The following is a 26736-nucleotide window of genomic DNA, read 5'->3' on the forward strand; positions in this document are numbered from 1 at the left end:
TTAAAGTAAATGTTTTGTATCTGGCAGGAGATGCAAAATCAGCTGGGAGTATGTGATGAAATTATTTGTTTATAATTATTTAATGGTTACCTTTGTATATAACATGTGTTGATCCTATTAGCAAGATAAATCGGGCCCATGGGAAAAAAAGACATTTGACAGATTCAGCTTGAGGTGTTTAATTGAATTAATCTGAGGCAGACTCACGACACCAGAGTCCGAGAGTATGAAAGGGACAGCTCATGGGCTCTTTTTTTCTAACTACAAATAGGGGGGCGGGGTAGGCGAGGGAACGCTCCAGATACTTTCTACAGAGAGAAGCACAGAGCCCAGTCTGTTTCAGAGGGGAAAAATCACAGAAGGGAGATTTTGTTGCACAAGAGCATTGTTGCTTCTGCAGAAGGGAACCTTCATACAGCTCTCAAAAGAAGCAGCTAGTTGCCTGAAATCCAGAGGTTGACTGAAGGCTTTTCTAACCAGGGGGCTCTTAACAGGATGGTGAAAAGAAAAGTACTTTGGCATGGGTTCATCAATAGGACATTGTTCTAAAACCAGTTGTGAACAGGCCATGTTCAAAATAAATACGTTCCCAGTGTGGAGAAATGGCATGTTCCTGGTATTTCTCATTCACCTTTGATCTATATTTTGGTATTGCTTTTATTAATTCTGTAATTTATCTGAATTATTGTGTTTGCTACAATGAACACATCTGTTTGAAATCTATACTACATTGGTAAATATTTTTCCTAGAGCTTTAATTAGTCTTCGGGCCCAAGCCTAAAACTTCCAGCTCACCATGACTTCCTAACCAGCGCACAGGGTCACTTAGAGTCTAGTTTCTGTGACTCCACATCCTCCAGGTTTTTCTCCAAGTTCACTGCCTGTTCCTCGGGCTCTGTTTCTTCCTCCTCCTGCTCTTCAACCTCTGAAGGTTGGTGAGAGCCAAGCCTCGGTCCTTGGCTGTCTTCTCCACCTACATTCACTTCCTAGGTGACCTCTTCAAGTCCCATGATTTAAGTACAATCCCCACTTTAGCTCTCCTGCTCAGACCTCTCCCCTGAGTCTAGACTTGCATATCCACCTGACTATTTCACATCTCCACCTGGATGCCTCACAGACAGCATTAACTTAACATGGCCAAAAGAGACTCTTCAGTTTCTGCTCCTTCCCATCTCAGTAAATGGCACCACCCAATTGTTTAAACCACACACTGGGATGCCATCCTTGATGCTCTCCTCTCCCCGACACCCAATGTTCAATCCATCATCAAGTCTTGTTTTCGTCTCCCCTCTTCTACTTTTGCCCTCTTGCAGCCAAAGCGATCTTTCAAAAATGGAAATCTGACCATTTTACGTTCTCCTCTCATGGCCATTAGAGTAAAACACAACTTTCTTGACATGGTCTATAAGACTTGGCATCAAAATGGCCTCTGTCTACCTCTCCCACTTCATCCTGTTCCACTCTCACCCTTGCTCACTACAATCCAAACACACTAACCTTCTGACACGCCTTGAACCACAAGCTCTTGGCCACCCCCCAAAACTTTGCATGTTCTCTCCCTCTGCTGGAGTGCTGCTCTTCCTTCCACTCTTTACACGGATGTTCTAGTTCCTTCTTTCAGGTTATGCATCACCTACTCAGAAGCCTTCCCTGACTACCCCATCTAAAGTAACCCCTTTACGTTACTCTCTAATATAACACCCTTCAGGGCACTTATCACTAGCTAAAATTACCATATGTGTTTATTATGTGTTCCCCACCATGCACACACACCTGCACGCTCGCATATATATTCCATGAGAACAAGAACCTTGTCTGTCTCCATCACTGGTGTATCTCCAACACCTAGAACAGGACCTAGCTCATAGTAGGTGCTAATATTTGCTGGGTGGATGGCAAGAATCAGGGAACAGTGCAGTCCAGAGATAACTTTAATCACACTGATACAGATTTACCCCAATCTTCAATCTGCAATGAGAATATCACATGGAAAGGATCCCTTGGCAGAAATTTATAGCAGATTCAGGCAGGGAGGCCAGACACATTTCTCAGTGCCTCAACTGCCTAAATGCCAGCCATTTTCAAACTGACCCAAGAAACACTGGTGCCCCTCAGGGTACTAACTGGTGTTCTGAGAAAAGTGAATTTGATCAAGTAAGTTTAGGAAATGTTGCATACTGAATCTCTCTCTCAGAGACTCACAGCACACATTAGCATATTAAGGCTTTAAGAAGTCCTGCCAGAAATAAAACCTATTTTAGCTTTGCTTAGCATTTCCCAAATATATTTGACCATGGAACTTTCATGTTCTACTCACTTATTGATATCTCACAGGATACTAGCATCTCTCAAAATACAGTTTGGGAAATATTATCACAGATATAGACAAGTATAGACAAACATATAGATATGTATGTCTATAAATATATATAATGGATATTAATCAGTTAAGATCCATAGCAATTAATTCCAACTCAAAAATATCAGTGAAATTAAGTCGAATGGGATTCAAGTTTAAAATAAAGCAGTGGTTGGAGATTGTGATTTCTCTTAGTATTGACTGGCCTGTGATATGTTAAGAGTGCTGCTCTAAATAAGTTCAAATCTCCTGGCCCGGATGAATTACTCCCTAGGCAATGAGAACCTACAAGAACAATCAATGAACCACTGTCAGTGATCCTTGGGAAATTGTACATATGGGAGAAGTACCATGTGATCCTCAAAGACTGGAGAAGAACGGTTTTCAAAAGAGGAAAGAAGATGGATCCTGCAAACTACAGATCAGTGTGGACTTACTGTGGATCCAAGGCAAGGTTCATTACCATTCATTCCTCTTACCCATTTCAGTTCTTTCTGTTCCTTGAACTCTCCAAGCTCATCCCTGCCTAGGGCCTTTGCATTTGCTATTCCTTCTGCATAGAGCAGGGGTGGGCAAACTTCTTCTCTAACGAGCCAAACAGTAAATATTTTTGGCTTTTGGGCCATATGGTCTCTGTCGCAACTACTCAGCTCTGAGCAAAAGCAGCCACAGACAATGCGTAAAGAATCAAACTTTATTTACAAAAACAGTCTGTGGGCCAGATTTGGCCCAAGGGCCATAGTTGGTTTACCTGGAGTGCACTCTGCCAGGATTGTTAAATAGCTAATTCCTTTTTGTTCAGAATTCAACTCAAACATCCTTGTCTCAGAGTACACCATCCAATCTAAAGTAACTAGCATTTACTTGCTTTCAAATCTCTTGATGTTAATTATTTCCATTGCACTAACGCATATTTTCCTATTTATTGGCTTGTCCCCACGCCCCCACACACAACAGAATAACTAACATTTATTGAGCTCGTATTATGCGCCTAACACTGTTAAAAGCATTTTGTGTGTATTAGCTCTTTCAATGTTAATAATAACCTTCCGGCAATAACCCTTAGTCTCGCCATTTTATAGATGAAGAAACTAGGGCTGTGAGATTAAGTAATTTATCCAGAGTCGTATAGTTTAGCAGGTGGTGATTCCAGGATTTAGACCCAGGCTCATAAACATCATGCTATTGTGATATTGTGATTTATAATAAGAAATACATATTTGGCTTTCGTTCCTGTTCCTGGCACAGAGCTCCTAAAACTCTTGGAATTTCCTAAGTGATGAAAGTAGAAAGTGTGTTTTTGTTATGTTAATGAGGTGAATTTTGGACCACACCCAAGGTAGGGTGCTGGTTGCCAGGGGACCTCCAGGGAGGGGAAGTGCTGGAGGTTGAGTCAATAGCCAATGGCCAATGATCTAACCAATGATGCCTATGTAATGAAGCCTCCATAAGAATCCAAAAGGACAGGGTTTGGAGAGCCACCAGGTTCGTGAACACATGTTGGTGCTTGGAGACTGGGCACTTGGAAAGGGCTTGGAAATATGGTGTCCCTTCCCATATATCTTGCCCTATGCATCTCTTTTACCTAGCTGTTCCTAAAATCATATCTTTTAATAACTAACTGGTAATTTAGTAAGTAAAATGTTCCTCTGAGTTCTGTGAGCCACACTAGCAAATTAACTGAACTCAAGGAAGGGGTCATTGGAACCTCAAATCTATAGCCAGAGGGTCAGAAGCACAGGCAACAACCTGGTCTTATGGTTGGCATTTAAAGGGGGAGGGGGGAGTCTTGTAGGACTGAGCCTTTAACCTGTGGGGTCTGACATTTATGTCCAGGTGGATAGTGTCAGCATTGAATTGAATTGTAGGACAGCCAGCTGGTGTGGGAGAATTGCTTGCTGGTATGGGGAAAAACCCCAACACTCATTGGAATTGAAGTTAGAACCATAACTATAGTGTATCTCAATTACAAGCTCCATTAGAGCAGGGATTTTTTTCTGTCTGGTTTACTAATGACGAGCCTAGAACAGAGCCGAATGCAACGCCTGCTGTAAGTTAAGTGCTCAATAAATATTTGTCCATTTAATACAACTTCTAGAATGCTCAGATTATTAAAGGGAGACGTTTTGACCAAGAATAAGTCAAATTAACCTGATTTCCTTCTTTGATGAAGCTAATTGTTAGGAAAAATAAGCAAATGGAATTTTGGATTTCTTTGGATTTTAGCAAAGCATTAAATAAGTTCTTTCTTGGAACCCTTATTTTACTAGACCTTTCAGTGTCATTTAACACTGCTGCACATTTCTTTCTTTTTTGTGGTTTCCATGACACCACACTTTCCTTGTTCCCTTCACACCTCTATGACTATTCTTACTTGTTCTTTCACGTGATCCTCCTCCTCCATTAACCCGTAGGTGTTGACCAGGATTTCATCCTTGGTCCTTGGTTCTTCCCACTTTCCAAATTCTCCCAGATGGTCCCATCCATTATTATTATTTTCATTTTTACCTTTGTTCTGATGACACCTAAATCTATATCTCCAGGCCAGAACTGTACTCCAATTCTGAAAAATCCTGCAGATACCTCGACTTGAACATGTCCAAAACCAAACTCAGTATCTCCTCCTCATATCTATTCCTTTTCTTATATTCTCTGTCTCAACTGATGGCATCACCCAGTCACTCCCACGCCACAAACATGAAAGTCAGTTTTGCCTCCTCACTCCCCCCTAGCTAAACCCTGACCCAATCTTGATAATTTTCCTTCTCAAATATTTCACAACTCATCACACACCTAGTAACTGCAACAAACTCTTAGTTGATCTCCCTGCCTCCAGTTTTGACCCTGCCAACTCTTCACACAGCCACCAGAATTAGCTTTTTAAATTGCAAATGCGATCCTGTAACACGTCATTACCTACAAGATGGAGTCCAAGCTATCAGGGCTGTGCAAATCTCCTCAAACTTGTCAGCTTCATCTCCCACGCTACTGCCTCACTCACAGCTATTGTCTCAACAATACCAAACTGCTTGCCGTCTTGCAATTCTCCAAACACTTCTATGACTTTCCTCATGCTTCAGCCTCTGCTTCGATGCCCACCCTCTCTGCTTCTCATTCCCCCTTTGCCTGGCAGACTTCTTCTCAGACTCAGCCCAGGGATCATCTCCTCCAAGAAGGCTTCTTCAACATGTCCCATCCTGGCCTGGATTAGATTTTCCTCTTCCGTGCTTCCAAAGCATCCCACTTCTATCCCAGCACTTGTCCAGCCATGTTTTTCTCACCTGTTCACAGGCCCGTATCCCTCATTAGACTGTGAGCTTCCTGAGGGCAAGGACTATGCTTTATTCAAAATTGTATCCATCACACCATGTACAGTGCTTGGCACATAGTAAGAATTCAGTTAATATTTGATGAATGAAGTATTTTGTGGCCACAACATACTGTTGGCTCATTAGGTTGACATAACAATTCTTTTCACACAAATAATTGGTACATAGTGTGGTAAGTGAAATGATAGAAGTAAAACAAAAGAACAGAAGAGGGACACCCAACTCAGCCTGAGATGAGGGGAGGCAGAGGAAATGGTCCGTCAAACCTAAGCTGCAGTGGTATAAATAGAGTATGTGGAACCAGGGAGGAGATAGCGCGGGTCCATTCACATGGTCAAATATGCCTGAACAACATTTCAATCAGTGGGCTCAGTTGAATTATTCAGTAAGTGGCAGTGGTTTGGAAAAAAATAAAGCCAAAGTTCAGGAATGGTTGAAGGAACATGGAACATTTAACCAGGATAAAAGAAGACTATAAGGGATTTGATGATTTCCTTCAAATATTTGAAGAGCTGTGTTATGGATTGAATTGTGTACCTCCCCCTCCCCCGCCCAAGATGTGTTGAAGTCCTAACCTCTGGAACGTCAGAATGTGACCTTACTTTTGAATGGAGTCTTTGCAGATGTAATCCATTCAGATGAGGCATAGTGGCATAGGGTCGGCCCGTAACCAATATGACTGGCGTCCTTATGAGAAGGAAATTCCATCACAGACATAGAGGGAAGATGGCCACGTGAAGAAGGAGGCACAGATTGGAATTATGCAGTCACAAGCCAAAGAACAGGAGCCCTCAGAAGCTGGAAGGGGCAAGAAAGGATTCTCCCCAGAGCCTTTGAATGAAACATAGCCCTGTCAACACCTTGATTTCAGACACCCAGTCTCCAGAACTGTGAGGCAATAAATTTCTGTTGTTTTAAACCAACTGGTTTGTGGCCCTTTGCTACAGCAGCCACGGGAAACTAATACAGGCTGTCAAGGAGCAGAGGGAGCAGATTTGTTCTATGTAAGACCCAATGGATGGAAGATACAGGGAGACAGCAATGCTTCTTTATGTTGAATGGAAACCCTGTAGGCACACTATCGAAAAATAAAATGAGCTATTTTGAGAGCTGGTAAGCTTCTCACCACTGGAGTCAAGGCTGAAGATTTGTGTGATAGAAATAATAATGATAATAATAATAATACAACTTCCATTCTTACCTGGATTTGAACAAGGCAGCTTCAAAAAACTGCTTTTGATATAATTGGAGATACTTGAATGCTAATTGGATATTTGATCATATTAAGATTTTTGTGTTAAATTTTTAGATGAAAATAATAGGGTAATGGTTATAATGAGAGAGAGAGGGAGATGGGGTGGGATGGGGATTGGACTTTTAGAGATACACATTGAAGTGTTTACTGAGCAAATGATATAGGTGTCTAGGATTTGCTTTAAAATAATCCAGAGTAAGGAGACATGAGTTGGTATACAGATGAAACATGATTGGTCAAGTGGTGATAATTGTTGAAACTGCGTGATGGATACATGGAGATTCACTTATACTGTCCTCTTTACACTGTGTGTGTTTGAAATTTTCCATAATCAATTTTTTTTTTAAAGCTACCAGCTACCATGTTCTGAGCACTGAAGATGTCCGGGAACCACGCTAAGTGGTTTTTTTTTTTTTCGGGGGGAGGGGGTTGTTTGGTTGGTTTTGTTTTTTTATTTATTTATTGGCTGCGTTGGGTCTTCATTGCTGTGTGCAGGCTTTCTCTAGTTGCAGTGGGCGGGGACTACTCTTTGTTGCCATACGCGGGCTTTTCATTGCAGTGGCTTCTCTTGTTGCGGGGCACAGGCTCTAGGCGCGCGGGCTTCAGTAGTCGCAGCACGCGGGCTCAGTAGTTGTGGCTCGCAGGCTCTAGAGCACAGGCTCAGTAGTCATTTTGCACGGGCTTAGTTGCTCTGCGGCATGTGGGATCTTCCTGGACCAGGAATCAAACCTGTGTCCCCTGCATTGGCAGGTGGATTCTTAACCACACCAGGGAAGTCCTCTAAGTGTTTTTAAAGCATTATCTCATTTAATTTAATCATGGTACATAAAGACAAAACAAAAGTGACCCTTCTGTATAGGAAGGCACAGTACTGAAAGATGTTCTTTTTGGATGTGTCTGCATAATCAAGATGAAGAGAAAGTTCGATTGGTTTGAATTGCTTGAATTTTCAAAAGAATATATCTGTGTCAATTTGTATTCCTTAAAAAAGACTCCACAACAGCCCAGTGAGGCATTATCATATCAATTTTATAAATGAAGAAACTGAGGATCAGAAAAGTGAAGTAAGTTGCCCAAGTTTGCATGACTACTAAGAAGAAGAAGTAAGATTTGAGCCCACGTTTCTCTGACTCCACTGTTGTGTACTTTTAATGCCCTTGCTATTCAAAGTGTGGCCTAAGGACAAGCAGCATCATATCACAGGAGAATTGCCTAGAAATACATAATCTCAAGCCCCCCAACCCAGACCTGCTGAGTGAAATTCCACTTTAAAGTTTGAGAAGAACTGTGTATACTATAATGCCATCCAGGGTAGCTAAGCACTGGCAGGATGATTAGACCTAATCAAGTGTTCTAAACTCTGGTTGCTCATCCAAACTAATTGAGCAAAATTTTAGAAATACTGATCTCAGATTATACTATATTGTACCTCTTGGGTGGGGCATGGGAATCCGTATATTTATAGGCTCCCTCAGATGAGCTATCAGGGTTGGGAAGCACTGGAAAATGAGACCTATGAAGATCTTTTTCAACTCTTCAATTCTCTAACTCCTGATAAATTTGCGGGAGAAAATGAGGAATTCAGTTCTGTGAGACTGTGGGAAATTACTTACCTGTTCACTGAAGATAATCATTTAGAAGGGACGTTACGTTTTCTTCTAAGGAAATATAAGCTTTAAGGAGTGAAAATGGAGTCCAGATGGACAGAATGACAGAATTAACAACTAGATCAAAATACATGACAATCTATAAATCTTATATTTTATTTCAAGGAATGATCAATGCATACATATGTAATTGATAAATGAAATAAGATAAAAGCCTGTGACTACAAAACAACTTGATTGATTTTCATTGGTGCTTTGTGTAAATCAAACTCATTACACTAGAGTTAATTTTTTTAATGTGTGCCGAGTCCCTGTCCTCAAAAGTCCACAGTCTAGTAGGGGAAAGATAAGTGAACAGACAATTACAATAAAGTGTGATACAGCACTGAGATATGGTAAATACAAGCAGCTACAGAGCATGAAGGATGAGATCTTACTAAGCAGTGGGAGTGGCAGAAGGGTAGCCACGGGAAGACGAGTCTCAAAAGCAGAGTAGAGGTACTTCCCTGGCGGTGCAGTGGTTAAGACTTCACTTTCCAATGCAGGGAGGGGCTGGTTTGATCCCTGGTCGGGGAGCTAAGATCCTACCTGCCTCCCGGCCAAAAGACGAAAACATAAAACAGAAGCAATATTGTAACAAATTCAAAAAAAGACTTTAAAAAAAAACACTATATTATCTTTCGAAAGCCGAGTAGATGTTGTTTAGGGGAAGAAAAGCATTTCAGAAAGATGGCACTGCAGCACAGAGGCCAAAGGGAACATAGTGACTTCAATAAATGAATAATATTGTAGGCACATAGGTTGAGTATGGAGTAGAATGAAGAGAAGAGGCAGGTGAGATAGTCCAAAGACAGATCACGAAGGACTCTAAGTGACATTCCAAGGAGTATGGACATTATCCAAAAGCTATGAGCAATCTTTGGACGGTCCTAGATAGAGGAATGCCATGATGAAATTTGTATTTTAGAAAAATGACTCAGGTAGCTGAAGTAATTCAAAGGGGTGAGGGTGAAGCAGAAGAGCTGTTGGGAAACCATTGAAATATGTTAAGTAAGAGAAAACAAGGAGAGCACATGAATGAAAGAGGTTTAGAACTTCGTGACAAAATAAGTGAAGGAGGAGAGTCAGGTTTCTGGTTGGGTACTTGGAGCCGGTCGTGTCACTATCTGGGACAGGGAATGCAGAAGGAGAAGCAGACTTTGGGGAGAAATAGTGATGGAGAAATGTGGGGGAAGGATAATGAGATCAGTCTGGGACATGAGTGTGAGGAGTCTAGGGAATAACTAGGTGGAATTGTTGAGTGGACAAATGGATACGTGGATGATGAGCTCGGAAGAGAGCTAAGGACTCAATACATAGATGTGGAAATCATGAGTGTGCACATTGGAATTATGAAAGCAGATAAGTTCACCTAGGAAGAGACTGCAAAATAAGGTGAGAGATGCGCTGAGGACAGATTTTAGGGGATCATCACTATTTAAGAAGTGGCAGAGGAAGAGACCCCTAGAAGGAAGGAAGAAGAGCAGCCAGAGAGGTAGGAAAAGCAGGACAGTGCAGTATGAAGGAGCTAAGTTAATTAGGTGGTTTTTTTTTTTATTGCTATTGTATTTCTATTTCTATTGTATTTGTTATCAAAGTGCCACAAGCTTAGTGGCTTAGAACAATACAAATTTAGTTTCTTATGCTTCTGGAGGTCAGAAATCTAAAATCAGTCTCACTGAGCTAAAGACAAGGTGTCAACAGGACTGGTTCTTTCTGGAGGCTCTAGGGAATAATCCATTCGCTTGCCTTGGGACTAGAGATCACCTGCATTCCTTTGGCTCACAGCCCCTTCCTTCATCTTCAAAGCCAGCAGTGTAATGTTATCACATATCCTTCACTGTCTCTGCCTCTGATGTCACATCACCTTCTCTAACTGCTCTCCTTCCTCCCTCTGACAAAAACTCATCAGTGGATGCTGAATCTAGTGGATGGGGACTTCCCTAGTGGCGCAGTGGTTGGGAATCTGCCTGCCAATGCAGGGCACACGGGTTCAAGCCCTGGTCCGGGAAGATCCCACATGCTGTGGAGCAGCTAAGCCGGTGTGCCACAACTACTGAGCCTACACTCTAAAGCCCGAGAGCCACAACTATTGAGCCCACGTGCCACAACTACTAAAGCCTGCATGCCCTAGAGCCCATGCTCTGCAACAAGAGAAGCCACTGCAATGAGAAGCCAGTGCACTGCAACAAAGAGTGGTCCCTGCTCTCCGCAACTAGAGAAAACTCTCACACAGCAACAAAGACCCAATACAGCCAATAAATAAATAAATAAATTTTAAAAATAAAACTAGTGGATGAAAGTTTGAATAAAAAAGATATTCATATAGGCTCAAAGTGTCTCCCTATTAGTTCAAGAGGGAAAAAATAGTAACTTTACAGTGGAGAAACCCAGCAGACAGAATCTGAACCAAGTGGTCAAAGTTAATATGGCCACTAATGGGACAATCAATATCATGTGCCTACCAAGGACACAGCCCTTCTGTGATGCTCCCTCCAAAAGCACATAATCTGAATCTAATCATGAGGAAAACTCAGATACACTCAAACTGAAGGACATTCTACAAAACAGCTGGCCTGTACTCTTCAAAATTGTCAATGTCATGAAACACAAGGACAGTAGAACTATTCCAGGTTAAAGGAGACACAAAAGCTGAGTGCTACTCACGAACCAAGATTTTCTTCTGCTACAGAGGACACATCTGGGACAATGTAGTCAGTGAAATCTGAACTAGGAATTAGGTCTGTAGATTTATTAATACTGTGTCAATGTTAATTCCTGGTTTTGTTCATTGTCCTTGAGTTATGTACGACAATATTATTAGGAAAAACACTCTGAAATATATGAGTAGGTGGCATCATGTCTGCAAGTTACTCTCAAATGGTCCAAAAGAAAAGTGTGTGTGTGTGTGAAAGAGAAAGAGAGAGAGAGAGACAGGGAGAGAGGGAGGGAGGGAGAAAAGGGGAAGAAGAAGAAGGAGGAGGAGGAGGAGAGCGGGAGGAGGAGAGCGGGAGGAGGAGGTGAGATGGGGAGAGGGAGAAGGAGAAGCAGAGGGAGAAGGAGTAGAAGAAGAATGAGAAGGAGGAGGAAGAGGAGATGAGTAAAAGGAGGAGGAGGAAGGGGAAGAGGAGAAGGAAGAAATGTGGTAAAATGTTAACATTTGGGGAATCTGAGTGAAGGGCAAAATGGGATTTTTTTAAACTCTTATTGCAAGTTTTCTGTGTCTGCAGTTATGTCAAAGTAAAAAGCTAAAATAAAAAAAGAAGTGATTCTGAGATAAAGAAGTGGAGACAGAAACTTCTTCTCAATAGTTTTACTTTACTTTCCACTTCTTTCAACAAGTTTGCCTGTGGAGGCAGGTTCAGAAGGAGGACAGTGGTGGTAGTGGTTGCAACTGCCACTGTTGTGCAGATGGGACAGATTCCTGCCGGTTTATAGCCTCAGGGAAAACATCAAGTGGACATAGGGTAAAGATACAGGAGAGAGGGGATATTGCTGGCATGGGGCACAACTGGTGGAGCTCCGCTTTGATGGAGCATTAGACTCAGATAGGAGAGTGGATAGATTCCCACTCTAGAAGGAAGAAAACATGGGGCTGTGCATATGTAGGTAAGTTTGCACATAAGGAGCTGGTGAGAGAGATTTCCTTCCTGATGGCCTATTTTCTTTGTGAGTAGGAGGCAAAGTCATCTACGCAGTGCGAGGAGAGGGGTACGTAGTGTATAGTCAAAATAGCTATTCTGAGGAATGGGAGAGGAAGCTAATCAGGGAAGTGTTGAGTTACCTAGTATTTTTGAGGGCCCAGCTGAGGTTTTGGGGAGTTAAAATCCAAACACAAAAACTGACTTCTTTGCAAAAAGCAAACACAGTGATTGACTCACACTCCGTAGATGACTTTACCTCCTACTCTGCAAAGTTAGTACTTCAGCATTCACATAGATGGACCACCAGATCTCAGTTCCTTGATTTGCACATTTCCCATGATCTTTTCCTCCAACCCAATTCGGCCACCTACTCCCATGGTTACACCCTGAACCTTATCATCACAAAAATACTATCACCTTGCTTGGAGGGCTGGGATAGGGAAGGTGGGAAGGAGTGGAGTCGTGGGAGGGAGGGGATATGGGGATACATGTATAAACACGGCTGATTCACTTTGTTGTACAGCAGAAACTGGCACAACAGTGCAAAGCAATTATATTCCAATAAAGAGCTTTAAAATAAAATAAAATAAAATAAAATAAAATAAAATAAAATAAAATAAAATAAAATAAAATAAAATAAAATATATAAAGTAATTACTCTTAAAACATTAAAAAAAATACTATCACCTCTACCATTCTTATTTGAAACATCCCACTCCTCTGGCCCCACCCTCATTGCCTGTACACACACACACACACACACATACACACACACCTCCAAGACCTCCAATCCACTGGTCATCCCTCTTCTCGTTATCCATTAGCCTCCATTCTGACTTCACTTCATTCCTTAACCAGTCCTAAATCTGTGTTTCATCCTTGTAAATGTGCTCAATTCCCTTGACCGTTTCTGTTGACCCTGCTGGCAAAACTCCAACGCCAAATGAATTCTGCCATCTGCCTTCTTGGAGCCTGCAACCAAGCAGCTGAATAGTGCAGGAGAGTATCACGCAACCAAGCTGATTAGTTTTACTTTAAGTTGATGAACTAAAACCTCAAGAGGGTATTCAGTCCCTTCATTGTGCCCTTTTCTTTTCTTCAAGGACTCTTTCCCTTTAGTTATCGCCTTTCTCCTTTGCAATAGCGATCTCTTCCTCTCCTCTGGATCATTTCCATCAGAGTTTAAGCATGTTTTACTACTGCTGATCTTAAAAAATAGGCACGCTCCCTTGACCATACATTCACCTCTAACTTCCATTCTATTTGTCAATTTTCCTTTATAGCTAACTTTTCACATATAGAGCTTTCTACATATGCTGTCTCCACTTCCTGTCTTCCCGTTCAGTCCTCAGTCCATTGCGGTCAGACCCTCAAAACACTCAACCACTCCACCAAAACAGCTCTTGTCATCAACGACAGAGATGCTGCCAAATCTAATAGGCTCTTATCTGTCCTCGTTTTACTCACATTCTCAGCAGCATTCAGCACTGTTGACCATTCCTTCCAATTGGAAATACACTTCTCTCTTCCCTTTCTTGACAACATTCTTCCATGGTTTTCCTTCTAACTGCTTAGCCACTACTCATTCTGCTTAGCTATCTGCTTCTGCTTTAGCTAATTTTTAAATATTGGTATTCTTCAGTGATCTGTCTTACACCCTCTACTGCTTTTACTCTGTGTTCTCTCATTGGGTGATCTTAGCCATTCCCATAGATTTAAATACCGTATTTTATTTTGATGACCCTGCTAAATTTAAATCTCCCAATCAGAGTTCTCCTCCGAGTTCCGGTTCTCCACTTGACATCTATATAGAGATATCTCACACATATATCACACTTTATATATTCAAAACTGAACTCTGGAGTTCCCTAATTACCTCCTTACTTTCAGTAGCGAGCACCACCATGAATCCTATTGCCTAAGCCAGAAACCGGTGTGTCATCTTTGATTCTTCCTTTTCCCTTATCCTGTCCTCACTCCTCAGCAGGCTGTATCTTTGAAACATATCTTAAAGCTAGTCACACTTCTCCATCGTCACTGTCGTCACTCTAACGGGACTACTTTCAACTCAAGTCTGGATTGCAATAGGACCTAATTTCTCCACTTTCATTCTTGGCCCCTGTAATCCATTCTCCCACAGCAGCAAAAGTGACCCTTTTAAAATGAAAGATCATGTCACTACAGAGCTTAGAACCTTTCAGTTCACCTAGGGAAAAATACAAATTCTTTATTAACTGTTGGACCTTGTATAATCAAATCTCTGTCTGTTTCCCTGGAATCACCTTCCCTGTTTTAGCCCCCCTCGTCTTCTTTAAGAAGTGCTTGAGCTGATGACCTAGAGAGGTGGCATAGGGAGGGTGGGAGGGAGGCTCAAGAGGGAGGGGATATGGGGATATTTGTATACACACAGCTGATTCGCTTTCTTGCATAGCGGAAACTGGCACAACAGTGTAAAGCTATTATACTCCAGTGAAGATCGAAAATAAATAAATAAATAAATAAGTGCTTGAAACACCTAAGCTCTCTCTCGAGACAGGGTCTTTGCACTTGCTCTTCCCTCTGCCTGGTATACTCTTAACACCATTCCATTATAATCCTTTATGTCTGAACTCAAATACCAACTCCTTAGGCCTTCCCTGGCCAATTCTTCTAAATAAATTAGGCCTCTTTTATTATTCTCCTTCTTAGCCTCTTGTTTGTTTCCTTTGTAGAACTTACTATAATTTATAATTATTCTATTTATTTACCTTTTCTGTCTGTCTCCTCTTTGGGCAGAGTTCAGCGGGAGTGGCTCATCTCTGCTCCACATGGTGTTGGATGGGGCAGCTTGACTAGGTCTGGAGGATCCAATATGGCCCCACTCACAAGACTGGAGCCTTAGTGCTCGCTGTCAACTGGGGCACTTTAATTCTCCTTGTGGCCTGTTTCTACATCAGGAGAGCTTGGACTTCTCTGAATAGCAGCCATGTTCTAAGAGGGTAAAAAACAGAAGTTGCAAAACCTCCTTTAAGGCCTAGCATTGACAGTTTTACAAATCATTCCTGTCCCATTCTATTAGTCAAAGCAAGTCACAGGACCAGCCCAGGTTCAAGAAGAGGGAACACTCCACTTCTGGATAGGAGGCAAAGTCACATTAGAAAAAGGCCATGCTGCATGGGAGGGATTATTACAGTCATACAATCTACCGCACTCAAATATCCAAATGGCTCACTCCTTCACCTCTTCAAGATTTTTGCTCAAGTGACACTTTCCGAGTGAGGCCTTTCCTGACCACTCTATATTAAGTTGCAATCCCACCTGCCCATTCCCTAGTGTTTTATTTTAACACTACAGAACTTATCACCATCCAACATATATATTGTATGTATTTATTATCTGTCTCCTCCTTCTAGAATACAGGCTCATGAAGGCAGGAATTTTTGTCCATTTTGTTCATTGCTATATTCCCAGAACCTACAGAGTGGCTGGCATATAGTAGGCACTCAATAATTATTTATTTAATGAATATGAGTTCAAAAGTAGCAAAACCAAAAAACATAGTGAAACCACATTATTTTGAAATACTTAGATATCTACTATAAGAATATTAAAGAATTTATAACTCATTAGTTTTCCCTCCTTTTCATTTCCCTGATTGCTTGGTAAGCCTTGAGTAAGTTGTTATCTGCAGGTCTTATCTGCCCACCAGCGAATGAGCATATATAATAAAACAATGGGGGAGTCAAGGAAGGGAGGGAATATGGGGATATGTGTATAAAAACAGATGATTGAACCTGGTGTACCCCCCAAAAAATAAAAAAATTAAAAAATTAAAACAAAACAAAACAAAACAAAAAAACAATGAGCTTTATTAGAGAAAAGCATGGATTATCTCAATAAGGGAGTTTTGGGGGAATCCTATGAGATGAGATGTGAGATCCTATGAGGTAAGCTACAAGGCCATTTTCAGTTCATTATTTTGTCCCTTATGCCCAATTTACACCCACTGGGGACAGCTAGTTAAAGTTCCAAGGGGGGATTTTTTACTCTGGAAAATTGGAGAAGATGAAAATCTCACTGTCCAGTTGCAAAAAAAAAAAAATCCAAAAGCACCAAGAGGACAGAGAAAAGTGTCTTTCAGGGAGGAGGTGATTTAAAGGTAGCGTTATATATCCTTTCCAGTTATCCCTGGATTGAGATCAGAAATGGTTCCAGTGCCCTATCCTTACCAGGACAAAGAGAATACAGCAACGAATCAAAACATCTGACTAAATATACATCCCCCCTCCCCACAAAGGAAAGTGTTGGTGGTACTAGCACCATAGAAAAACCCATTAAGGAACAAAAATTAAAAGATGAGTTGGGGGGTGAAAGTAGGGTTGTAGGGAAGGCAAGTCTTATATAAGAAATTTTTAATTGAAAAAGCCTTCCATATTACCAGGATATACATAGATAAAATAGCCTGCCTCCCTCTATGTCTGCCCATATCCAAAAAACTTTTTATTCAGTGTGATTGTTTTTAAACAGCTTTATTGAGATATGTCACATACCACACAATTCATCCATTTCTTAAAGGTTTTAGTATATTCACAGAGTTGCGCAACCACCACTACAATCAATTTGGAACACTTTCACTACCCCCAAAAGAAATCTCATACCCAATAGTTATCATCCCCCCCCACCTCCCTGGATCCTGGCAACAATTAATCTGCTTTCTGTTTCTATAGATTTTACTACTGTGGACATTTCATATAAGTTGTCCTTTTGACTGGTGTCTCTCAACATAAGGTTTTCAAAGTACGTCCTTATAATTGCATGTATCAGTACTTCATTTATTTTCATTTCCAAATAATATTTCATTGTATGAATATACCACATTTATTTATCCATTCATTAGTAGATGGATGATTGAGTTGCTTCCGCTTTTTGGCTCTAATAAATGATGGTGCTATGAACATTCGTGTACAAGTTTTTGTGTGGACATAAGTTTTCATTTCCCTTGGGTATATACCTAGGAGAAGAATTGCTGGGTCATTTGGCAACCCTTTGTTTAACATTTCAAGGAACTGCCAGACTACTTCCAAAGCGGCCATACCAAGTTATATTCCCAACAGCAATGTATAAGGGTTCCAGGTTCTCTATATAGTCACCAGCACTTATTATTAGAATCTGACTTTTTGGTTATATTCATCCTACTGTTTGTGAAGTAGTATCTCATTGTGGTTTTGGTTCGCATTTCTCTGATTGCTAAAGATACTTAGTATCTTTTCACATGCTTATTGACCATGACTATTTCTTCTTTCAGATCCTTTGCCCATTTTTAACTTGGGTTGTTTGCCTTTTTTGTTGTTGTTGTTTAATTGTAAGAATTCTTTATGTATTCCAGATACAAGTTCTTTATCAGATATATGATTTACAAAATGTTTCTCCCATTCTGTGGATTGTCTTTCTACTTTCTTGGTGGTGTCCTTTGAGACACAAAAGTTTTAAATTTTCGATGATATCCAATTATCTATTTTTAATTTGGCTTTTGGTGCCATATCTAAGAAACCATCACCTATCTCAAAGTCTTAAAGATTTATGTCTATGTTTTCTTCTGCGTTTTATAGTTTTAGCTCTTATCTTTAATTATTTAATCCATTTTGAATTACTTTTTGTATGTGGTGCGTGGTAGGTGTCCAACCTTACTCTTTTGCATGTGGATCGATATCCATTTAAAGTTGTCCCAGTACCATTTGCTTTAAAGACTATTCTTTCCCCACTGAATTGCCTTGGTACCCTTGTCAAAAATAATTTGGCTGTAAATGTGAGGGTTTACTTCTGGACTCTGAATTCTATTCCATTGATCTATATGTCTATTCTTATGCCAGTACAACACTGTCTTGCTTACTATAGCTTTGTAGTATGTTTTGAAACCAAGAGGTGTGAGCCTTCCAATTTGGGTCTTGTCTTTCAAGATTGTTTTGGCTATCCTATTACATTTCCATATGAACTCTTGGATCAGCCTGTCAATTTCTAAAAAAAAAAAGAAAAAAAGCCAGCTGGGATTCTGATGGGAATTGCACTGAAACTACTGATCAGTTTGGGAGGTGCTGTCCTCTTAACAATATTAACAAGTCTTCCAACCCATGAACATAGAATATACTTTTCCACTTATTTAAGTCTCCTTCAATTTGTTTCAACAATATTTTGTAGTTTTAAGAGTGTAAATTTGGCACTTCTTGTGTTAAATTTTTCCTAAGTATTTTATTCTTTTTGGTGCTCTTTTAAATGGAATTGCTTTCTTAATTTCATTTTGGAATTTTTATTGCTAGTTCATAGAAATGCAATTGATTTTTGTATATTGATTTTATCTCCTGCAACTTTGCTGAACTATTGGCTCTAGTAGTTCTCTTTTTTTGTGGACTCCTTAGGATTTTCTCTGTACAAGATCATGCAACTTGCAAATTAAGATAATTTACTCATTCCTTTTCAATATGAATGTCTTTTTTTTTTCATTTTCTTGCCTAATTATCTTAGCTTAAAACCTCCAGCACAATATTGAATAAAAGTCTATTGTTCCTGATCTTAGGGGGAAATCTTTCAGTCTTTCACCATTGAGTGTGTTAGCTGTGGGGTTTTCATAGATGCCCTTTATCAGAGTGAGGAAGGCCTGTTCTATTCCTACTTTGTTGAGCATTTTTATCATGAAAAGGGTATTGAATTTTTTCAAATGTTTTTTCTGCATCTATTGAGATGATCATGTGATTTTTATCCTTTATTCTATTGATTTATTCAGCATGATTTTGAAGAACATGTTATATTATAAGAACTACTGGGGCTTCCTAGGTGGCGCAGTGGTTAAGAATCCGCCTGCCAACGCAGGGGACACGGGTTTGATCCCTGCTCCAGGAAGATCCAACATGCTGCGGAGCAACTAAGCCCGAGTGCCACAACTATTGAGCCTGTGCTTTAGAGCCCATGAGCCACAACTATTGAGCCCATGTGCTGCAACTACTGAAGCCCATGCGCCTAGAGCCTGTGCTCCACAACAAGAGAAGCCAAGGCAATGAGGAGCCCGTGCACCACAACGAAGAGTAGCCCCCACTCACCACAACTAAAGAAAGCCCGCGCACAGCAAAAAAGACCCAACACAGCCAATTAAATAAATAAATAAATAAATAAATAAGTAAATTTATTAAAAAAAAAAAAGAACTACTAGAGGAGACTTCTAGCCATACAGTATGAAAGTTCTTTAACTTTACCAACAGTATGCTTCATGGGACAATGTTAAATGCTTAAAGACATCCTTGGGAGCAGGCTAAGTGGGTAGCCACTAGGAGGAGTGGTTGGGAGATATGCCAAGGTACTCCTCCAGAAATATCCTGTGATAAAAACAAAATTTTAATCCCATGACTTGAAAAATCTCTTTTTCTATTTTAGGGAAGTAACAAAGAGGGGGATGCTAAAAAGTTAGTAAACTCCATTGCTGTATGCAGAGTAAGCGAAATTGGCCAGAAGTGCATGTCGGCTGCTCTTCTTTCTCCCAGAGAGTAAAGATAAATATGGCTCAGTGGAGTCTGAGTGATCCTCGATGTCAAGGCAGAAAGGCGATCCATTTGAGAAGCTTGCTTGAGGGAGAGAGAGCTCAGATTTGATGTAGTCAGTGGGATAATTTCCTGAGAAAGAGGAAACTCAAAGAGAGATTTGGACCTCCTGGCCTGACTGAAGATAAGGGAAAGAGATAATAGAGTACCCTGATTAAGGGCATCACCTTTGACATAGACTCCTTGGTTTGAACCCCAGCTCTGCCACTTACTAGTTGGTGCCCTTACCTCTCTGATCCTCAGTTTTCTCATCTATGTAAGGGGCACAGCGTTGCTAAGAGTAAATGAAATTATGTTTTAAAGCCTCTAGCACATTGCCCAGCACATAATAGTCATAAAAATTGACAATTCCTTTCCCCCCTTACTCAGGAAACAATGTTACCGAATGGAAAGAATAACCTCAGGTCACAGGATGAAGGAGTCAGGAGTAAGAAGGAGATTTTATCTAACTTTCCAGATGGAAGGTCATGAATCCTGGAGAATTATATTTGGGCTCGTGAGAGTGCAATTTAAACCCTTTATACAAGAATGAAATTAAGAAAAAGTATTGGTATCAAAGTACTTTCAGCTGCATGTCAACAAGCTGGCTTACAAGATAAAATAATGTATTATCTTACATAATCTGGACATAGTGTGTGCTACAAGGTTAGTTGATTCAGCAGCTGGATAGTTTCGTGAGGGACAGTTTTTTTGGTCCTTCTTCCCACCATCTAAAGAGCTCAGTTCCCCTAGGGTTTGTTTCTCTTGTGGTTGTAAGAAGACTGCTTGTAGCAATCACTGTACACATACTTATTCACATCCAGCGGGAAGGAGGGAGACAACCACTTTTTCAAACATAAATTAAAAATCCTACATTTCTGTCTTACTGGGCTCCCCACTGGTCGTTGTCCACCTTATTAAAAACTAATCTCCACCTTATTAAAAACTAATCTCACAGGATTGTAAACCTCTGATTGGCTTAAGCCTGGATTCCTAAACCAATCACCAGCAAGAAAGAGGGAATTACCATAACTGATTCACACTACTGATAGTGGATAAGCCTTCTGGGCCCCAGAAGGAGCATGGTCATGGCATGGAGCAGAGCCCCCAGGGCATCAACAATGAAAATGCAGTGTGAGGAGCAGACTTTAGTGATTTTAAGCCACTAAGGCTTTTGGGGTTGTTTGTTACTGCAGCATAACCTAACCTATATGATGTAACAATATAAAATGTAAGTGTTGTAAACTATATTGAGAGGATTGAAAGAAGACAAGTGTCAATGGGCGTGTAAGTGAGCTAAATTCTTATCTGTGAAGGTAGGGAGTCAGTAGATGACTTTTAAAATTAAAATAAACAGTATAAACAGTCATGTTATTTAGAAATATGCAGGAAACTACCAGGAAAGAAACCAAAACAGCCTGCTAAAATAATCGAAAGTTATTACCCAGGGAATAAGCCTCGGGTAAGGAGAGGTGGGGCAGGAGGATTTTTGCTTCCATTATAGACTCTTCTGGATTTTTTAAATATTTTAAAATAATGTGCTTGTATTCTTTTAATGACTTTTTAAAATTTTCCAATTATTTGACTTTATTTTATGCAAAGTCTAAAAAATGATCATTTCAGGCCCTGGGAACATGGTCATAAAATCCAACTGAAGTCTTCCTGAAAGGAAAGTTGGGCTTTTCATGACTCATATCTCACATACCTAGACCACCTGATGATCAAACTGGTAATCTGACAACCAGCTTCAAAATTAAGACAAGAACAAGAAACTATTTTTGTTTGCACCATTTAATAACATTTCAGAGAGAAAAATACATCAAAAGGGTTTCTGCCCAGCAAATAATTTAAATTTTTTATGAAATGGGCTATTTGCTGACCTCGTATCGTTCTTTAAAAGACTATTTGAGAGGCTAGAGTTGCAGGTTTTTCTCTAGTGGATTCCTCTCCTACCAAGGACCTGAGCCTGTTTTCCAAAGCCTCCTCTACCAATATCGAAGTCTTCACGAAACTCATCTCTTACCTGGCCCCAGATGGGCCGCGGCCATATTGTCTGCCCTCTCTATAGCCTAGATCCCAATCTGTGCGGATAATACAGTCATCTAGGTGGGTCCCATTTAGGAACCGCAAGGCAGTTTCAGCACCAGCTCTGTTATAGTATTCTACAAAACAGAAACCACAGGCCGTTTTCTTTACTTTATCCAGGCCCATAAAAACATTCTTGACATCACCACATCTACTAAAGAGCTCAAATATTTGCTCTTCGCTTGTATAAAAGGAAAGATTCTCCACTTACAGTGTGGAGATTTCCATCAGTAATTTTTCATGCTCATCGTTGCCGCCACTAAAGTGCTGGTCCCGGTACTCGCTCAGCTCCAGGGAGGAGTCGTTGCACAGAATTCTCAGGTCATTGGACAGAGTGCCCAGAGGGCGCTGTGAGGGCAGCAGTTCTCGATCCAGCTTAGCAGAAGTATCACCACCAAAGAAACCCTAAATTAAATTTTAAAAAAGTAAAGTTACAAGGAGGGAAACTGAAATACAAACCTGTGTATATTTAAGAGGTTTGTGCCCAGATGCATAGACATCTCAGCTCTTGACCCTGAGGTTCACTTCAAGGCAAACCAAAAATGGGAAGTTCCAAGCCCCAGGAACATGATTATAAAATCCAATTCTGCAAGTCTTCCTGAAAGGGAAGTTATGCTGCCTTTGGTTAACTTGGATCTTACATCCTTCATCTATTACCAAACAACACATTTAATAACAGTATGCTGTAGGAAAATATGACATAAAACAGTGAAATGGATCAAATTTTCATAGAGAATGGGCACTACTATCATTCCTGATCTAGGGCTAGGCATCAGATAAAACACATATATAATCAGGGTCAAAGCACAAATACAGCTGTGATATAGTCTCTCATAATTTAAAAGAATAAATTTGTGATGCAAGTCTATAATATGGAAATCAATATATTGTATTGTTAGGTTAGGCAGAATCCCTGCATACTATCAAGTATACAAATAGCTCTATGAAAATGAAAACTCTCTGGCATAAAAAATCTGACCTAAATTAAGATTACATTTTATTAGCAATAATTCCACTCATCTTAGACTTTAGAACTTAAATTATTTTAATATTCCAAGTCTATTTTAAAAACCTTGCCAGATAACTTTAACAAATGCCCTCTTCCCCCTTTACTAAATTTTCCTACTGTAGTCGGAGGCATTAAAAATGATTCAACAGGTTTTAGCTACACTTTTCAAAAATATGCATTAACTCCCCCCTCCCCCACTCCTACTTTGCAATGGTCCCCAAATTTTAGTGTGAAAGAAATAAATACCTGCAGAACTAGACTGAAAGGCAGCTTCTTGAAGCCCACCCTTAAGAGATTCTGACTCAGTAGATCTAGAGCAAGATCTGGGAAGTGACATTTAACATTTAACCTCAACCCAATCAAAAAATGGGCAGAAGACCTAAATAGGCATTTCTCCAAAGAAAACATACGGATGGCCAAGAGGCACATGAAAAGCTGCTCAACATCACTAATTATTAGAGAAATGCAAATCAAAACTACAATGAAGTATCACCTCACACCGGTCAGAATGGGCACCATCAGAAAATCTACAAACAGTAAATGCAGGAGAGGGTGTGGAGAAAAGAGAACCCTCTTGCACTGTTGGTGGGAATGTAAATTGATACAGCCACTATGGAGAACAGTATGGAGGTTCCTTGCAAAACTAAAAATAGAGTTACCATATGACCCAGCAATCCCACTGTTGGGCATATACCCAGAGAAAACCGTTATTCAAAAAGACACATGCACTCCTATGTTCATTGCAGCACTATTTACAATAGCCAGGACATGGAAGCAACCTAAATGTCCATCAACAGATGAATGGATAAGGAAGGTGTGGTACATATATACAATGGAATATTACTCAGCTGTAAAAAGCAATGAAACTGGGACATTTCTAGAGATACGGATGGACTTGGAGACTGTCATACAGAGTGAAGTGAGTCAGAAAGAGAAAAACAAATACCGTGTATTAACACATATATGTGGAATATAGAAAAATGGTACAAATCAACCGGTTTGCAAGGCAGGAATAGAGACACAGATGTAGAGAACAAACATATAGACACCAAGTGAGGAAAGTGGGGGGGTTGGGGGGAATGAATTGGGAGATTGGGATACCAAATTGTACGCTCTAAATATATGCAGTTTATTGTATGTTAAATGCATCTCAATAAAAGTTCTAAAAAATAAAAAATTATAAAACAGGACTTTCAAGCCTGTGCACTTTCCAGATCTCCCTCACTCTATCCTGTTGCCATATGTTGAAGCTAAAAGTAACACTTCACATTTATTCTTAAGTATTATCCATTACATTGTCAGTTTTAGTTCAATCATCCAAGACTGCCTGGATTTGTTCAAAGTCGCCCCTAGCTCTGTGTCATCGGCAGATTTGATATGTATTTATATGTCTTATTCTGGGTCACTGAATCACAAGATTGGAATAATTTGTCTAGTACCGGCTGTTTTTTGAACACCTACAGTGTGTTAAGCACTGTGCTAGTGTTGTTTTCACCTATGATTTGTCACAGCATTTGCTTCAAGGTACGTGTTTTGATCTCCAGTTTACAGATGAGGAAATGGAAATCAGTATGGTTAAGTACTTTGCCTAGGGTCACATTGGTAATAAGTGCTAAAGCTGAGATTTGAACTGAGGTCTTTTGACTTCAAAATTTTGCTTGATTCATAATTCTACATCAGTTAAGAGGTGTCTCCCCTGCCTGACTTCCGGGCAAGGGGTGCTCCAAGCTTGGCTTGAACTCCTTGGTGCCTAGCGCTCATTGCTCCCCAAGGCAGCCCATTCCATCTTTGGACCGCTCTGACCATTTTAAAAGCTCTTATTTGTAGGAAGCCAAAATTATAAATGAGCTAAACAAGACACAGCCAAGAACAGAGCTTTTTGGCTCACTCCTAGAACTTCCCTTCTAGTCTGACACCAAATCATTTTTTTGTTCATCTAGTTATAGACTCATTTCAACAAACAGCTGGAGCACCCAGCCTATATTTTGCCATCTCATCTACAAGGAAATTATGGGAAACTTTGTCTAATGCCTGGATGAAATGAAATCCACTATAGTTATCACATTCTATGATCTGCCAATCTAGTAACCAGATCAAAAAAAAAAAAAAAAAACGGAAATGAACTCTGGGAGGGATATTTGTTTTTTAATGGGGCAATTTGTCAATGACTCAAAGTAATGAGTTTCCAGCAGCAGACTTTCAGACATCATTGACAAGCTGTCAGGAAGATGATTTTGGGGCAGTGGGCTTCCTACTGCTCTTGAAAAGACATCTAAGTATGCAGGAAGCCCCATTTTCATTGCTTTGAATTGTATAGCACTGTTGTTCGCACCTGGTTTTATTTAGGCTCTCATTTCAGTTTTCTATGCTTTTATTTTCCTTTGTGTTGTACCCTTGCACATGTTTTCTCTGTCTGTCTCTTTCCTTAAATTTCTATATCCTCTCCCCCAAACACACACACACACACACACACACACACACACAGAGACACCCTCCTTGTTGTTTGAGAATCTGTGCACGCAGCCCTTCCTCTGGACACATTCTCTGGTGCCTCCAAACTGGGTAATTGTTTCTCCTCCTGTGTGATGTAGTGGTAAGTGCATGAATTATCCATTGCAAAATAGATACCCAATAAATGTTAGTTTCCTTCTCCCTTTCCCCATGTATATCGCTAAAATAGCATTACTTGTCTGGCTTCATCAGTCAATGCTGAACTCATGTGTTCTATCATTCAACAGATAGTTACTGCATGTCTACTGTGTGTGCAAGGCATTGTTCATGCTAGGTTCTGTGGATACAATAATTTCTGAAAATCATACTTTCACGTATCTTTTTCATTTTTGCATTCATAGAACTTAGCATAGTGCCTGGCAAATAAAGATTGCTCATTACAGTTTGTTAAGAGAATGCATTTCCTCAGAAGAGTTTCTCAGAAGTGTGGTCCTTGGACCACTTGCATCTGGATCACTGAAGGGTGCAGGTTAAATTATTTTAAGAATTTTACTGAGATACAGTTAACATACAATAAACTGCATATATTTAGAGCGTACAATTTGGTATCCCAATCTCCCAATTCATTCCCCCCAACCCCCCCACTTTCCTCACTTGGTGTCTATATGTTTGTTCTCTACATCTGTGTCTCTATTCCTGCCTTGCAAACCGGTTGATTTGTACCATTTTTCTATATTCCACATATATGTGTTAATACACGGTATTTGTTTTTCTCTTTCTGACTCACTTCACTCTGTATGACAGTCTCCAAGTCCATCCGTATCTCTAGAAATGTCCCAGTTTCATTGCTTTTTACAGCTGAGTAATATTCCATTGTATATATGTACCACACCTTCCTTATCCATTCATCTGTTGATGGACATTTAGGTTGCTTCCATGTCCTGGCTATTGTAAATAGTGCTGCAATGAACATAGGAGTGCATGTGTCTTTTTGAATAACGGTTTTCTCTGGGTATATGCCCAACAGTGGGATTGCTGGGTCATATGGTAACTCTATTTTTAGTTTTGCAAGGAACCTCCATACTGTTCTCCATAGTGGCTGTATCAATTTACATTCCCACCAACAGTGCAAGAGGGTTCTCTTTTCTCCACACCCTCTCCAGTATTTACTGTTTGTAGATTTTCTGATGGTGCCCATTCTGACCGGTGTGAGGTGATACTTCATTGTAGTTTTGATTTGCATTTCTCTAATAATTAGTGATGTTGAGCAGCTTTTCATGTGCCTCTTGGCCATCCGTATGTTTTCTTTGGAGAAATGCCTATTTAGGTCTTCTGCCCATTTTTTGATTGGGTTGCTTGTTTTTGTTTTTTTTTTGATATGGAGCTGGATGAACTGTTTATATATTTTGGAGAT

General features: G+C 40.2%; 1 protein-coding gene across 1 annotated transcript in view; it reads right to left on the reverse strand.

Moving 5' to 3' along the window:
* Positions 1–15040, reverse strand: part of MID2 (midline 2) — a 98560-nt gene extending 83520 nt beyond the window's left edge. Inside the window, exon 1 of the mRNA XM_057718512.1 lies at positions 14981–15040. The gene's annotated coding sequence lies outside the window, so the exon portion shown is untranslated. The remainder of the gene's footprint in view (positions 1–14980) is intronic.
* Positions 15041–26736: the final 11696 nt, after the last annotated feature.

This window comes from Hippopotamus amphibius, chromosome X (assembly GCF_030028045.1).
Source record: "Hippopotamus amphibius kiboko isolate mHipAmp2 chromosome X, mHipAmp2.hap2, whole genome shotgun sequence".
Taxonomy (NCBI): Eukaryota; Metazoa; Chordata; class Mammalia; order Artiodactyla; family Hippopotamidae; genus Hippopotamus; species Hippopotamus amphibius.